This window comes from Hemiscyllium ocellatum, chromosome 1 (assembly GCF_020745735.1).
Source record: "Hemiscyllium ocellatum isolate sHemOce1 chromosome 1, sHemOce1.pat.X.cur, whole genome shotgun sequence".
Classification (NCBI taxonomy): Eukaryota; Metazoa; Chordata; class Chondrichthyes; order Orectolobiformes; family Hemiscylliidae; genus Hemiscyllium; species Hemiscyllium ocellatum.
In genome coordinates this window covers 73,011,832-73,029,392 of record NC_083401.1, presented here as the reverse complement: position 1 = coordinate 73,029,392, position 17,561 = coordinate 73,011,832, and the positions used below count along the sequence as shown (strand labels likewise).

At 41.5% G+C, this 17,561-nt stretch overlaps 1 pseudogene; it reads right to left on the bottom strand.

Annotated features, from left to right (window-relative positions):
* Positions 1-16,553: 16,553 nt before the first annotated feature.
* LOC132821005 (U2 spliceosomal RNA) lies at positions 16,554-16,724 on the bottom strand (annotated as a pseudogene).
* Positions 16,725-17,561: the final 837 nt, after the last annotated feature.

Sequence of the window (17,561 nt, the reverse complement as noted above, 5' to 3'; positions counted from 1 at the left end):
CACTTGCTAGTACTTGGCCCATAGCCTTGAATGCTATTTCAAGTATTTATCCCAGTACTTTTTAAAGGTTGACAGTTTTAAAGGTTTCCAACTTCTACTGACTGCCTTGTATGGTATTTTAGAGCCCCATCAACTTCTGGGTGAAAACATTTTTCCTCAAATCCCTTCCAAGCCTCCTTTCTTTTACTTGAGCTTACCCAATCTCTCTTCCTAGCTAAAATGCTCCAACCGAGGCACCACCCTGGTTAACCTTGTCCGCACCATCTCCAGTGCAAACACATCCTTCTGAAAATGTAGTGACTGGAACTGCACACAATAAGCTAGCCATGGACTAACTAGAGTTTTGTACAGCTCCATCATAACCTCTTAGAATCTATGCCACTACTGATCTCGCAATCATAAGGCACAGAGTTCCTTTGGTCCATTGTGATTGCACTGATGAAAAGATACCCTAAATCTACATTTGGCCCACTTTCCAGCACGTGACCCTAAGCATGAATATTATGAAATTTCAAGTGCTCTTGCAAGTACATATTAAAGGTTGTAGTTTCCTGCCTCAATTACCCTCCCAGAAGCGCATGCCAGACTCTTCCACTCTCTTGGTGAAAAGATGTTTCCTCAAATTGCATCTAATCTTCCTGTCTTTTGCCTTAAGACTATGCCCCCTTGTTATTGACCCTTTAATCATGGGAAATAGCTACTTTGCATCCACACTGTCAATGTCCCTCAACTAAGTCCACTCTCAACCTTCTCCACTGCAAAGAAAACAACCCGATCTTTTTCAGCCTCGCTTCTTGTTAAACACAAATGTTCCATATGCTATCTTAACCACTTTGTTAACCAGTCCCACTACCTTCAAGCACTGACAATCACTGCAAGATCCCTCTATTCCTCTGAGCTTCCTAATGTCCTGCTAATTATTGAGCACTCCCATGTTTTATTACTTCTTCCGAAGCACGTTACCTCACAATTACACTTAAACTTAACTGTTCTAATGCATTCCTGGCTAGAATCTCATCTTTCATAATCCTAGAGCTCTACCTTCTATATCTTAATTTAAACCCATTCCAACTTACTTATTACACTTGTTCAAGACAACCAAAAGTTGAGCAATAGCTTAATTTTAAAATTTTCATTGCTGTTTTCTAATCCATTCCTGGTCCAACCCCTCCCTATCTTTGCACTCTCCTCCATCCCTACAACATTCAAACATCATTCAAACTTTTCCAGTTCTAGTCTCTTGATTTTAATTGCTCCAAAAATGGCAGCTTTGCTATCAAACTGTATTTCTTTGTTCCCTCCTTAACCAGCTCTGCCTTTCTGCATTATTTTCCTCCTTTGACTTGCTATAAACTAGGTATTTGACCAAAGTTTTGGTTGTCTGGTCCAGTTGTTGCAGAAATGTTCCAAAGTCAGACTCTGTTAATGCTCGTGTTAAATGAATTGACACTTTTTAACAACATCAAAGGTAGCGCAGAAACTTAAGTTGTTCACAAGAAAAAAATAAACATCAGAAAATATTGCTTAAACCAGAGTCACATGATAAAACACTGTGATTGAATGTTCTAAATGAATATATAACTAATGCTTCAGGAATAAGACCAAACTTGACTACTCTAAGTTAACTCCAAATCCTACCCAGAATATTTGGATCACAGTCACATGATGTGATAAATTTATTGGTTATTTCTTAAATGAAGAAGACAGGTTGGCCTCAGTATAAACTTATCGATACTTTTGAATTATCTTTGGGGTTGGTTAGTTCAGTTGTCTAAGTGGCTGGCTTGTAGTGTGAAGTTAATACTAACAGCATGGGTTTAATTTTCACACTGGCTGAGAAGGACTGTCCTTCTCAACATCTCTTCTTCCTGAGGTGTAGTGTCCCTCAGGTTAAACCACCACCAGTTGTCTCTCTCTAATGAGACAGTGTCCTGATGGTGACTTTAATTTTTGAGATACCTAGAGCAAAGCCTTAACTTATTGCCAGTCCTTGTGGTTATCACCAGTTGTTTCCAATTGAAAGTAATTTTTTTTAGAAGATCTCATCAGTAAACATCATTCAAGGTCTGAACTAGATGTTAGGGCATACTGTAGAAAATGTTACAATAATGTATTGTTCTAGAAAATTAAAAGCATAATTACTCCAGTGCTTGGTCCAATTTACTGAGTTTAGGGACTACTGTTACAATTATAAGTGAGTTTTTATTACTCCATTCTTTGCCATTTATGTTGCAGCTTACTACAATTGTCTTCATGTAGACATTTTGTTGGCAAGTACTCTTGCCAGAACTGCAAGATCTTAGAATGTAATGATCAAAGATTTGATTGATTTCCCATGGGACCACACAAAACAATCATAGCAACTTCTCAGTGTACAAGTACTAAATTATATCATCCACCATCAATTAGGCTTTTCAATAATAGTTGTCCAAAATGTTTAGCCTGAAGGATATGGTGATCTTGCCAGGAGATTATTTGTTTTTGTGCGGTTGAGGTTTTATAGTAGGTAATTTCTGACAATGATGCAGTTTTGACTTGAAAATAGAGAAGAAATTATGTCTCATTGATCTTTAAGCGGGCAATGAGTATCAAATTTTCCAAGGAGACAGGTGTACTTTACAGAAATTGACTTATGATGATGGTTGGCACCATTGGTGAGATCTTAAAATGGCAGCTATAGAAAATGAACTTACAATGCAATTATGACTTTTAGGCATCGAATTTAACTTGAAACTGGTGGATCATGGGAAAGGAATGCAATTCTCTTATCTTTCACAATGTGCACCAGCCAGGAAGTGAAACAATACACCAGCAATTTAGTCACTGGGTTTTATTAAACCATATCCATTGTGAGTTTAAATGTTCCCACTTCTCTTTAAGAGGCAGAAAGTTTGTAATAGGACTGTTGATATTTAAATTATTTGCTTTAAATGAGTCTAGAATTAAAAAATAAAGATTTGTCCCTGTCTCCCACCTCATGTTTTCTTTAGAAATCCAGTAATGTTTCTCAAATACAATTTATTTTACTTGTCATTTAACATTAGGAATTGTACAGTGTTCTCCTTATATGTAAACTTGAGGTCATCCAAAACTCTGGTGTTTATATTCTTACTCACACAAAGTCCTATTCCTTTTGTTCTCACTGATCATGATTAAGCAGCAACTTAATATGATTTTAAACTCATATCTGTTTTTAAAATTCCTTTCATGTCCTTGTCTCTCCTTATCACTGTAATCTCCTCCAGCGCTCTGAGGTACTAGAATTCATCTAACTCTGGCTCTTGAGTGTCACTGATTTTAATTGCAGTGAGTGTGCTTTCAGACACTTGGGCCCTAAAGTTTTGATTCCCTCCCTAGAACTCTCTATATGACTGATTGTCCAAGGTTATTTGATATTTCTCCAATGCAACAGCTTGAGATACTTAATTATGTTGAAGGAGCTATATAAACACAAGCTATTATTGATATAGAAAGAATTGGAATGTGTATATTCCAAAACAAAAATCACCTAATTAGGAAGGGTAACTTTTAAATTCTCACTCTTACAAGGGATCCCAAGAAAATCAAAAATGTTGATAGAAAGGTTCCATATACAATTTTTTTGTTGTTTTAATTAAAGTGTTGTTGAAAATACAATGGAATCATAAAGGTTTACATCACAAGAGGAAGCCATTTGTTGTGTTGTATGTGTGTTGGCTCATGGGAGCGCAGGATGGCAGAATCAGGGATGGCACAGTGGCTCAGTGATTAGTACTGCTACCTCATAGCAGCAGGGACTCAAATTTGATTCCAGCCTCAGGCAACTGTCTGTGTGGAGTTTGCACATTCTTCCTGTGCCTGTGTGGGTTTCCTTTGGGTGCTCCAGTTTCCTCCCACAGTCCAAAAGATGTGCAGGTCAGGTGAATTAGCCATGCTAAATTGCCTATAGTGTTCAGGGATGTGTTGGTTAGGTGTATTAGTTGGGGCTGAAAATGTGTTGCTGGAAAAGCACAGCACTTTCTCCTAGAAGATTTTAACCTACTGCGAATCCTCTTACAATGATGCCTTCCTTGAAGAAGCTCTCCCTCACTTTCTCCTGTATTAGCCAGGGGTAAATAGAAGAAAGTAGGGAATGGGTCTGGGAAGATTACCCTTTGGAAGGTCAATGTGGACTTGTTGGGCCGAAGAGCCTGTTTCCACACTGTAGGGATTCTATGATTCTGATTATTAACTCAAACACTAATGAAATACAACCCACTTCTGAACCTCTTGGTACACTAACTTCTCTTTTTATGCCTCTTTTGAACTTGGCTCCACTTGGCACAATATTTGGCTCCAAGGGAAACTTTATTGGTCTTATGCAGCAGGACTAAAATCAAAATTACAGTCAGGTCTCCATTATGCAGCATTGATGGGTAACACATCATCAATCTTGACTATATCTACGTTATTTTGCTCTGGTGCTCCTAGAATGAAAGAGGTCCCGGTATTACAAAAGATGAAAGTGAGTGCGATAGCTGTTATTGTTGGTGCAAGTGGGGAGGTGTCCCATGTAAATGAGTAGGCAACACAGAGGGCATGCAGGGTTATGGTGAGCAGATTGAATCAGGAAGATGTTGCTGGTATTTGTGAGAGTGATAGGGCATGAGTCTTGGTGGGAATCTCCAGCAACAGAGATAGAATGAGTGTGAGCTATCAGAGAGGAGATGGTGGCACTTACACTGACAATGTGAAGAAGGACATTGACCTTCTTCTTACAGTGCTGTTGCATTTGGCCAGACAGCTGAAACCTCTCTAACCTGGATGGCAACAGACCCAGCTGTTGAGGCATCCATTGTTACTGACTGTACTATCCTACCTAGCAGGAGCTCCAGGGCTCTGCCTACAAAGCAGGATACCATTATCTTCCTGCCTGTCATGTCTGGGGAAAAGGTCAGACAGTGTAAGGCAACTCCGGGCTGACAGTGCTTGTCTGGGTGCACTACAGAATCTTAAATATAGTGTCAGTGTTGGGAATGCCAATCAATTCTGTTGAGTGGCGAATTGCACTGGGAACAGAACATAATAAAATGGGATGGAAATCAGGTGTGATATCCAACATAAGGGCTGAAACACCAATTAATACAGTGAGTTTGGTAAGATAGAACAAGAAAATTCGATGAAACTCGCACTTAGCCAAAAAAAGTCACAACTTAGCCACTTGTTTATATGAGGTTAAAAACAATGACTGCAGATACTGGAAACCAGATTCTGGATTAGTGGTGCTGGAAGAGCACAGCAGTTCAGGCAGCATCCAAGGAGCAGGGAAATCGATGTTATGGGCTAAAGCCCTTCATCAGGAATAAAGGCAGAGAGCCTGAATATGAGCAGATTTTTGGAATGGCACGGTGGCTCAGTGGTTAGCACTGCTGCCTCACAGCACCAGGGACCCAGGTTCAGTTTCAGCTTGGACGACTGTCTGTGTGGAGCTTGCACATTCTCCCTGTGTCTGCACGGGTTTCCTCCGGGTGCTCCGGTTTCCACCCACAGTCCAAGGATGTCCAGGTTAGGTTAATTGGCCATGCTAAATTGCCCATAGTGTTAGGTGCAATTAGTCAGAGGGAAGTGGGTCTGGGTGGGTCGTTCTTTGGAGGATTGGTGTGGACTTGTTGGGCTGAAGGGCTTGTTTCCACACTATAGGGAATCTAATCTAAACATAAAGTAGCACAATATGAAACAGCAATTCTAGGAATGAATGTAAATGAAGAATCACTCTTCAATATTGTTCATAATAAGTCAATTATATAGAAGTTCCAATGATTACAACTTTATAGTTTCACAAGATGACGGCCTATCCTTTTAACTATCTCTCGGTCTTGATATTTACATTCATTGTTAAGTTTAGTTACAATGCTAAATTAAGATTTAAGCAAGAGACACAAGATATATACTAAATTTTAAATAAAATCCTGCATACTTTTGTTTTGTTGAGAAAACGTTTGGACACTATCGCTGCTTTTTAGTTTGAAGGGGTTCAACCATATGACGAAAGCATTACGTTTGAAAAAGACCAGGGAGTTAGCATTCATTTCCTCTGTCTGAACAACAATATTTAGTTGACCTGAGCAGTGGAGCAGTTCATTGGATAGGACATAAATGCTACCATCTACTGATTGATTGGAGATGTGTTCCATCAGTTCCATCTGTCATGAACACCACCATCAACCCCAAACTGAAATTTGAGGGATGACAAGGAACCACAAGGTATATATTTCTGGTGCATTAAGGAACAACAATTGCAGCCTTCCTGTCAAAGACACAATGTTTGAGAGATAGTTCAAGGTTCCTCCAGAAAGGGTAAGAGAACTTTAGATTTAGATTACATTACAGTGTGGAAACAGGCCCTTCGACCCAACAAGTCCACACCGACCCGCCGAAGCGTAACCCACCTATACCCCTACATTTACCCCTTACCTAACACTACAGGCAATTTAGCATGGCCAATTCACCTAACCTGCACATCTTTGGACTGTGGGAGGAAACCGGAGCACCCAGAGGAAACCCACGCAGACACGGGGAGAATGTGCAAACTCCACACAGTCAGGCGCCTGAGGCGGGAAATGAACCTGGGTCTCTGGTGCTGTGAGGCAGCAGTGCTAACCACTATGCCACCGTGCCGCCCTCTTCAGTAGTTTCTTGTTTTTGAAAGAATGTTCTCATTTTCTGTTTCAGTAAAAAAACAACTATCTCTGCCTCTTCAGAATTCCAGGGCCAGACCTTATCCTGTACCCAGAATTGCATCATATCTCTGCCATAGACTTTGTGTCACCAGGTATTGTGCGAGTCTTTACTCCAGTGAGTTATTGGTCAGACCCCAAACTCAGAAATTTAACTTAGATGACAAGAAGGTTTGAATCAACTGAGCTCAAAGTGAGAACCTGCTGGGACAACAGGAAAATCTGGCCTCTTTCTTCATCTCTGAATTGAAGACGTACAGGAATAGAGGTGGTAAGTTACAAAGTGCAAATTGCTGTGGATGAAGGTGCCCACTTGCCTTACAACTAACATTTGGAACCTCCAAGTCATCCTTGTTTTGAAGGTAGTATCTTCTTGCTACACTATCAGTGAGATTTTGAAAATACTTTTGTGATGTTGCTCAAAGCAATGCAATGTTCTGTTCTAATGCATTGTTTCTTCCAGGCAACAATTAGTGAACTTGGAATGTGAATAAATTTGTTGCCATTGGAAGTGTCAATGCAGTCACTCAATGCATTATTATAGAGAGTCAATAGTTCCATGTCTTTGAAAGTTGACCAATAGAAGTAACATGTAGGGGAAACACAGTGTTATAACTTGTGGTCTGCAAATGTTCAAAATAATCAAAATGCTACAGATTTCTTTGTTGAATTTATTGTTGCATATTGATGCATTATTGCTCAACATTGGACTACTGTGTAGCAATATATGTGTTATATATATTTAATGGGTTGGGAGCACTGCAGGTTAGGCCAGTTTTTGTTTCTCATCCCGAGTTGCCCTTGAGATGATAGTGGTGAACTGCCTCCTTGATCGAATGCAGGCCATATGGTGTATATGTACCGAAGTGAAGTGAGGTTGCAGTATTTTGACCAAGTGACAGTGATTTGCTTCTCAATTACGATGTTAAGTGGCTTGAAGAGCAGTTGGAGATGTTCTATCTGTTCATGTCCTTATAGATGGTTGTGCTTGTGGGTTCAAGAGATACTGTTGAAAGAGATTTAGTGAGTTTTTGCAATGCAATTTATAGAGTATATGCATTACCATTGCCCTGAGTTGGTGTTGTCATTCATGGTGCGTTTGAGTTGGTGGATGTACTGCCAATCAAGTGGAATGCTTGTCCTTTAATGTTGTTGGAGCTGCACCCATCTAGGCAAGTAGGGAACATTCCATAATAAATCTCACTTATCCCTTGTAGGCGGGAGCCAGGAGATGAGTTACTTGCTGTAGCATTTCTAGTCTCTAACCTGCTCTTGTAGCCACTGTATAGATGTGACTAGTCCAGTTGAGTTCCTGGTCAGTCGTAACCCTCACCATATTGATAGTGAGGAATTCAGTGATGGTAATGTCCTTGAATATCAAGTGGTGACAGTTATATTGCCTCTTATTGGAGGTGATCATTGCTATCTTGTTGACATGAATGTTACTTGCCACTTATTAGCCCAAGTCTGGATGTTGCCAAGACCCTGTGACCTATGGACAAGGGCTACTTCAATTAGGTAATGAGGCATGAATGCCACTCATCAGTGAACCTCTGAAAATCTGACCTTATGCTGGAGAGACAGTCATTGATGAAACAACTGACCATCTCTGGACCTAGGAGACTTTCCTCAGGAACTCCTGCAGTTATACAATGGGATGATATTTTGCATAACAATATTCCCTAACACTTACTGAACAATGTGATACAGAAGTACAATTCTTCCACATTTCTCACAGTCAAAGGATTATCAGTTGAACCTATGTTGGCATTTAGGTCCCTGCATTTATTCTTTAAGAATTGCAAGCACTGCCAATCCAGCAGCACAGACTCACATATTGTGTTTAATTCTCAGTTAACAGTTATAATAGATCATTTGAAGGCAGTTATTTGTGCCTAACTTATTTGTACAAGAAATGTATATCACAAGAGTAATATCTACAACATAAAGGATATCCTAACTGATGACATTGTTATGACAGTTATGATCATAAATCTCACAAAGATAAAATGCAAATCATTATCAATAGTCATTTAGCAGTACAGAACTTGAGCACTGTTGCAAAAAAGTCACATTTGTCAAAGCTTTTTGTCTTGAACTCATCAGGACAATTCACAACAAAGAAAGTAAAGGGAGTATTCTGTTTGAGAAGAAAATGCTGATTGGTTGATAAGTGGGCTGTGATTGATAAATGTGCTGTTATTGGAGAATTCCAGCATCTTCAGTATTTTTGTCCCTTACCAAGTTTATACCATTGCGAAGTGTCTTCAAAGGATGCCCACTTTGAAGCAGTTCACTACCTCCGACTGGTAATGACAGACAGTGATTGCCCAGCTTTGTTTGAATTGGAAATTGAGCAGGTTGATTCAATCAGCCAAGACATTGCTCTAAGAACTGAAGCAGAGTCCAAAGAATGGCTGTCACCAATTTTGTTGAGTTGGGACAGGTGCAATGTACGCACACATTCTTATTGTTTGCAAAAAAATGCAGATGACGTGCATCAACATATGTAGTCTCCAGCACTCATAAGCGCACCACACAGCAAGTTGAGCTGTCAGTATAATTCAGGATCATTTAGCAAATGTCATCCAATCACAGAATCACATCTAATGTTGGACGCTGTGTCATGAGTTTTGCAAGCATGGGCTGGTTGATCATGGTCACTTCCATGCTTGTAGAATCACCAGAGACATACTACGCACAAAATACTCATCAAAATACTCATCTGATGAAGAATACTGGACTTGAAACATTGACTCTGTTTTCTCCCCACAGATGCTGCCAGACTGCCCAGGAATTTCTTCAGGAATTTCAGTTTTTGTGAAAGAGAGATACTGTTTGATACAATCTGTCTGTTTGGGATGTACTACCCACATACCTAACAATATACTTGCACTGTAATTAACATTCCACTTGGCTTCTTTGTACAATGTGCAAATTGTATTTCTGTTTGCTGGCAGCATCCTGTTAGTTGCACTTGTGACGTTACTGAATGGACAGTGTTAAACATTTGGATTCCATTGCTGTTCAAACATTCCCTTAGAGTATGGAGTCAAAGAGCATTAAAGAGGCCTTTTGGTCTGCATTTGATCTTGCTACACTTATCACACTTACCAGTACTTGGCCCTTTGCTTTTGAATGTTATGACGTTTCAAGTGTTCGCTGGAATACTTTTTAAGAATTGTAATATTTCCTGCCTCTACTATAATGCCAGGAAATGCATTTTGGGCTCCCGCCATCTGATGAGTGAAAGAAATCCCCACTAAACCTCACAATTTTCACCTAAATATTATTTCCCCCTTATGATTGAGCCTTCAACTGAGTAGACAGCTGCTTTCTATCTACCTTCTCTATGCTCTGTTCAATTGAATGGCACAATGGCTGAGTGGTTAGCATTGCAACTTCACAGTGCCAGGGACCTGAGATCAATTCCAGCCTCGGGTGACTGTATGTGTGGAGTTCTATGTTTACCCCTTTCTATGCCAGTTTCTTCTGGATGCTCTGGTTTCCTCCCACAGTCCTAAGGTGTGGAGGTTAGGTGGATTGGCCATGTTAAGTTGCTACAGGGATGTGTGTATTAGCCATTGGAAATGCAGAGTTATTGTGACAGAGTAGGGGAGTGAATCTGTGTGTGATGCTCTCTGGTGTGTTGGTGTGGACTTGTTGGGCTGAATGGCCTGTTTCTACACTGTAGGGATTCTATGAATATACATCTCTACCAATCAGCACTCTCCTCTCATACAGTATAAATGTTGTTTTCTTTTTACTTTGGAATTTAATACAAATTACAAATTGAAAATGTGCCTCTTAACAATGATACTCAAGATTGTCATCAAGTGTATAAATGTTGTAAAGCATAATTTTGGGGTCTGTAAAGACATGTTATAGAATACTTCCTCCCGAAAATCACAAAAGTTATTACTCTCTGCTGCATACTCCTCAGCTCCTTAAGTAAGAGTCTGAAAATGGAACGGATGAGGAAAACTAAGGCTAACAACAGAGAGCAAGAACATAAAATAACTCAATGTCCTGAATTGCCAATTTTCAAAATCAGGACTTTCAACTCTGTGCCTTACCTGTCCAGTGTGTAACAGCACCGTACAGCTGCACTAAATCCAGTGATATCATAACTATTTTTCAATACTGTCTTCTGCTCTGACACAACTGCCGTTGTCCTTATCCTCTGATGTGCTCAAACTAGCACCATTAGAACAAACATCAGTGGCCACAATGAAACAGTGCAACCAACATAAAATCATTGGGTGCACTTTGTGTTGTTTATGCTGATATTTTCACGTAGAATCATGAATTTAGCCCATTGAGTCCACATTGATCCTTTGAAGAGCATCCCATCCAGACCCACCCCTCTACCTTATCCCTATAACCCTGAGTTTTAATTGGTTCCAATCCCAACAGACAAGGGTTAAACCGGTGAACAAGGGAGGCACTGCATTAGTATGGTGTACTGCCCTCTACATCGCTGAGGACAGATGCCATCTTGCTGATACCTCCTTCGACCACGACCCCACCTCCCATCACCAAAACACCATGTGCAAGACCATCCACAACCTCATCATCTTGGGAGATCTCCCATCCACAGCCTTCAGCCTTACAGGTCCCAATCCTTGCACTGCCTGTTTCTATCTCCTACCCAAAATCCATTAACCTGACTGCCCGGTTGTCCTATTGTCTCCACCTGCTCTTGCCCCACTGAACTCATTCCCTCATATTTCAACTCCATCCTTCCCCCTTTCTCCAGGAACTCCCCTCCTACATTTGGGACACTACCCATGCCCCCTACCTTCTCCATGACTCTCAATTCCCTGGATCCCATCACCTCATCTTCACCATGGACATCCTGACTCTGTACACCAATACGCCCCATGAGGAGGGCCTTAAAACCTTCAGTTTGTTCGTCTCCCACTGACCCAACCAGCTCCCCACCCCCCACGCTTGGTGCAACTTATCCTCACCCTTAACAATCCCACTTGCCTTTGAATTCTCCCTCGTCCTACAAAGCAGAGGGGTGGCTATGGGTACACACATGGTTCTGAGCTATGCCTGCCTCTTTATAGGATACATGAGCTCAAACAGTTCATCAACTTCACCCACACCTTCACCCTGACCTCAAATTCACCTGAGCCACCTCTGACACTTCCCTCCCCTTCCTGGGCCTCTCCGTTTCTATCCCCAACAATCAGCATTTATTTCAAACCCACTGCTACCTCAACTACACCTCCTTCCAAACCATCTCCTGCAAAAATGCATTCTCATACTCCCAATTCTTCTGTTTCTACCACATCTGCATCCAGGATGAGCAATTACAGGACAGCCCAGGACTATAATTTCCCTTCCCCCATGATCAACGATGCCCTCATCCATATCTCCTCCATTTCCCACATCCTTGCCCTGAAACCCCAAGCCCCAACCATAACAAAAACAGAGTTCCCCAGTCCTCAAATTCCAACCTACTAATTTCCAAATCCAGCACATCATCCTCCACCAATTTCACCACCTGCAGTCTGATCCCACCACCAAAAAGATATTTCCTTCCCCACTCCTGTCCGCTTTCCACAGGGACAGTTCCCTCCGTAACTCTCTCGATAGGTCCACATTCCCCACCAACCTCTCCTCCACACCTGGCATCTTTCCCTGTAGTCAAAGGATGTGCAACACATGCCACCACACCTCCTCTCTTACATCTATTCAAGGTCTAAAAGACCACTCCAAGTCCAGCAGAGATTCACCTGCATTTCCTCTAACCTGAATTATTGCATTCGTTTCTCCTGATGTTGTCTCCATTACATTGCAGCGCAAATGAGGGGGACTGGTCCAAATGCTCCAAGCAACCCCATCTCCTGGCTGCCCACTATGTCAACTCTCCCTCACAAGCCACCGATGACATGCCCATCCTGGACCTCCTTGACTATCAAAATAAGGCCACAAGCAAACTGGAGGACGAACACCTCATTTCCACCTGAGGAGCTTCCAACCCTCACCACTCCACCATTTAATCCTCATTTCAATCCTCCGTCTCTGCCCCACCCCTTGGCCTGACCTAACCTGTCCAGCTTTGTTCCTACCTATCTGCTCCACCCTTTCCACTGACCAATCACAATCACCTTGCACCTGCATCCACTTATCGCCATCCCACCTACCTTTCCACCAGCCCCATCCCCTCCCTCTGTTTATTTTTTCAGCGCCCTCCCCCCTCCCCAGTCCTGATGAAGGGTCCTTCCCCTGAAACATCAACTGTCCTGCTCTTCTGATGTTGCTTGACCTGCTGTGCTTTTTCTAGCTCCACACTGTATCAACTTTGACTTTCCAGCATCTACAGTCCTCACTATCTCTAATGACTAATCCAACCCACCTGCACACATCCCTGGACATTATGGATGATATTGATATGTCCAATCACCAATCTAATGCTCCTTCCATGTATTACATTGTTAAAGGAAGTAAAATAGTCATTTATTGGCTTTAATGTGAATCTCAGAAGAGTGATGGGCTTCAATACACCCATGAGCCAGGTTGTGTGATGATTAGCAACCAGTAAATACAAATGCACTTTCACAGTGCTTGAATGGTTCAGCCTACATTGTAACTCATCTTCATTTGAACAGGAGCACCAGGGTTTATTTGAATTTGTTTGTGAGATGTTGTATTGTTGGCAGGCAGGCATTAATTCCCAGTTGAGAGTGTGGTGCTGGAAAAGCACAGCAGATCAGGCAGCATCTGAGGAGCAGGAGAGTCAACATTTCAAGCATAAGCTTTTCCTCAACGGGAGTGTTGGGAAGGCAGACCCAAGGGAGCTGAGAGATAAATGGGAGGGGGTGGGGCCAGGGGGAAGTTGCTGAGAATGTGATAGGTAGATGAAGGTGAGGATTGATGGTGATACATCGGAGTGGACAGTGGAGTGGAGAGGTGGGAAAGAAGATGGACTGGTAAGACTGTTCAAGAGGGTGGCACCAGCTGGAGGGTTGGACCTGGGAATAAGGTGTGGGGAGGAAAGATGAGGAAATCGATGAAATCCATATTGATTCCATGTGGTTGGACTGTCCCAAGGTGGAAAATGAAGTATTCTACCTCCAGGCATTGGGTGGCTAGAATTTGGCAGTGGAGGAGGCCCAGGACTTGTATGTCCTCAGCAGAGTGGAAGGAGAAGTTGAAGTGATCAGCCACAGGGCGGTGGAGTTGTTTAATGCATCTGTCCCAGAGATGCTCTCTGAAACGTTCCACAAGCTGCTTTCCTGTATCCCCAATTTAGAGGAGACCACATCATGAGCAACGGACATGGTAGATGAGGTGTTTGGAGGTGCTGGATGTGGAAGGATCCTTTGGGGTCTTGGATGCAGGTGAGGCAGGAGGTGTAGGTGCAGGTTTTACATCACTTGCGGTGGGAAGGGAAGGTGCCAGAAGTGGAGGGTAAATTGGTGGGGGATGTGAACCTAACAAGGGAGTCGTGGAGCAAATAGTTTCTGCAGAATGCTGAAAGGGGTGGGGAGGGACATATACCTCTGGTGGTGGGGTCTGACTGTAGGTGGCAGAAATGGCAGAGGATGATCTGTTGTATCTGGATTTGTGGGGTGGAGGGTGAGGACCAGGTAAGTTCTATCCCTGTGGCATCTGGAGGGGTGGGTATCAAGGGCGGAGGTGTGGGAAGTGGAGGAGATGCGCTAGAGGTATTGTTGACCATGTGGGAGTGGAGATTGTGATCCTTGAATTAGGAGGCCACCTGGGATGTTCTAGAGTAGAATTGATCCTCCTGCGAGCAGATTCAGCAGACGCAGAGGAATTGGGAATAAGGGATAGTGGTGGGAGGTGGGAGGAAGTGTAACCCAGGAAACTGTGGGACTCAGTGGGCTTAATCCAGCACCTCAAGTGATGTACTGATTTCATAGATTCAAATCTGATGCTGAAATTTGGATTCAATTTAAAAAAAAGTCTGGAATGAAAAGCTGTATCCTGGCGATGACTAGGTAACCACTGCTAAGTGTTGTGAACCTCATGTTCACTCATGTCTTTTAGCGAAAGGCATTTTTACCTAGTCTGGCCTACATGTAACTCCAAACACACAGCAAGGTGGTTGACTCTTAACTACTGTCTGAGCAACTAGAGATGGACAATAAATGCTGGCTTACCAGCAACACTCACATCTTGTGAGCAAATAATAAAAGAAACATTCAGAGAAAATTAAGAGCCAACCATGTTGATGTGGGAATGCGATTATGTATCAAACAAATCAGATAAGGCTTCCATCCTTAAAGACATCAGTGAATGAGCTAGTTTTTTTTTAAACAATCTAACAGTTTCATTTACTGGATCTGCATTTATTGTCCATCCTTAAATATCTTAGAAAAGGTGGTGGTGAGCTGTCTTCTTGAACTACTGCAGTCCAGTTGGTGTAGGTACAGCCACAATATAATTAGGGAGAGAGATATAACATTCAGATGTTGGAAGTAAACACAACGCACTGCTGGTGTATTCTACTCACTTGTATTTGTGGGAGGCTTGCCTGGTGGACTCACCTTCACAACTGCAATTATGACAGTCCTGGTTTAAAACTGTTGTTGGAAAGTGTCAACTATTGCTGTTGAGGTCATGAAGATGCATCTGTCCTTCGCTCAGATATAACAGAGAGAGAAGGCTGCAGAATTTGTAGATAAATTATTTCAGTGCCAGAAAATCACTCACTGCAGGAGACTGATGGGATTATAGCCCATTGTCAATTATCTTTAACTGCTTTATCAATTCACTTCCATACGACATAATATTCAGAAGTGGGGATATCTGCTTATGATTACCACATTCAGTTCACCCTCAATTCCAAACACAGTGAAGCAGTCCATTCCCTCATATAATGAGATCTGGTTATATTAAAGCTCAGTCTGACAAGTGTTAATTAATATTTATTAGGAGAAAGTGAGGACTGCAGATGCTAGAGATCAGAGTTGAGACTGTGGTGCTGGAAAAGCACAGCAGGTCAGGTAGCATCCAAGGATGAGGAGAATTGACATTTTGGGCATACACCCTTCATTGATGAAGGGCTTATGCCCAAAAAGTTGATTCTCATGCTCTTCGGATGCTGCCTGAACTGCTGTGCTTTTCCAGCACCACACTCATGACTAATTAATATTTATGTCACACAAATAGACAATGACCAAGGAATGACTACATCCAACAAGAGAATCTAACCATCTCCCATTGACATTCAATGGTATTAGCACTGCTGAATCTTCCTACTGTCTATATCTTGGGGAAACCATGATCGAAAATTTAACTGGACCAGTTCTATCAATACTGTGGGTATAGGAGAACAGGTTGGGAATTCTGCGGTGTAGTCATAGTCTGACTCCATAAAGTTGCTCCATTACTTTTAAGAAATATGATAGAAAACTCTCCACTAACCTGAATGAATGCAGCTCCCTCAACATTGAATTATGACAATATTACCCAAAACAAAGCAAATCAGCAGTCGATCAACTTAAACATTCAACATTCACACCATCTGTAATGGATTAACTATGTGTACCATTTTTGGAATGCAGCAACTTTTACATAGAAAGTAGAACATAGAACATAGGGCAGTAAAATTTTTCAAAAGCACTTTTCAATCTTCTATAATTTTGAAAATTAAGGGCTACAGGAACATGCAAACACCACCATCTGCAAGTTTCTCTCCAAGTCACACAATCCTGACTTGCACACAAGTGACCACTCCTTCGATATCCCTGAGTCAAAATCTCTGATGATTGCAGACTAGTAGTTTAACCACATCACCCTCAGTTGTTCAATAAGAATGACAATCAACCTTTCAAGGATGACTAGTGCTAGAGAGACAATGCTGGCGTTGTCGTTGACATTTATATCCTAAGCTGATACATGGAGAGGACAGAGCAAGCCCTTAAGCCATCTCCATGCTCCAAAAATCCATTTAATACAAACACTCCCACCTTCGGGAGATATCAGCGATTAAACTGATAAGAACAGAAACTACACATATTCCAAGCCAAAAGGCCGAGAAGAGTTTTTACTCGAAGATTTTAACCTACTATTTATTTCCTAAGAATGGATTTGAGAAAATGGGAGCCATTGTAAGTAAAAGTATATCTTTTTTCTTAAGATGAGAAGTTGAGTAGGGTTGGATGTGCAGTCATTGGAGTTTAGAAGAATGAGAAGAGACCTGATTAAAGCAAACAAGATTCTGAGGGGAATCAACAGGCCAGATGTTTAGAGGTTGTTTTCCCTGTGGGAGAGTCTAGGACCAGAGTTGGGGATGGGGGATGAATAAGATCTCAGAATGAGGGGTTACCCATTTACGATAGAGATGAGGAAAAATGTTTTCACTCAGATGGTAGTCAGTCTGTGGAATGCTTTACTGAACTGGGCCATCAAAACTGGTTGTTAAATATACTCAAGGCTCAGATAGACAGATTTCTAATCAGTAATGTTATGTATTATGGACAAAAGGTAGGAAAGTGGAATTGAGGATTATAAATTTAGCCATGATCTCATTGCATGGCAGTGCAGACTTGTGGGCCGAATGCCTTACTTCTGCTCCTACGTAATATTGTCTGAAAATAACAAGCCACTCAGATTTCAGATTATCTAAATTAAGTAGTGTACTTTCAGAATTCATCTGTATTATCCTAATTTATTTCAATTATTTTCTAATTGCAATCAATTAAAATTTCATAGCCAACCAAAATAGTTGCTCAGTTCTATACAAAGTTGAATTTAGTATTTTTCCTGTTTGATCTCGACTGTTCTGGTACTCATTAGTTACTTTACTTTCTTCTAGTTTACCTTTAAAACAATTCTGTTTAATTTTAGTTTCAAAAGGAATAAAAAATATCATGTTTCTAC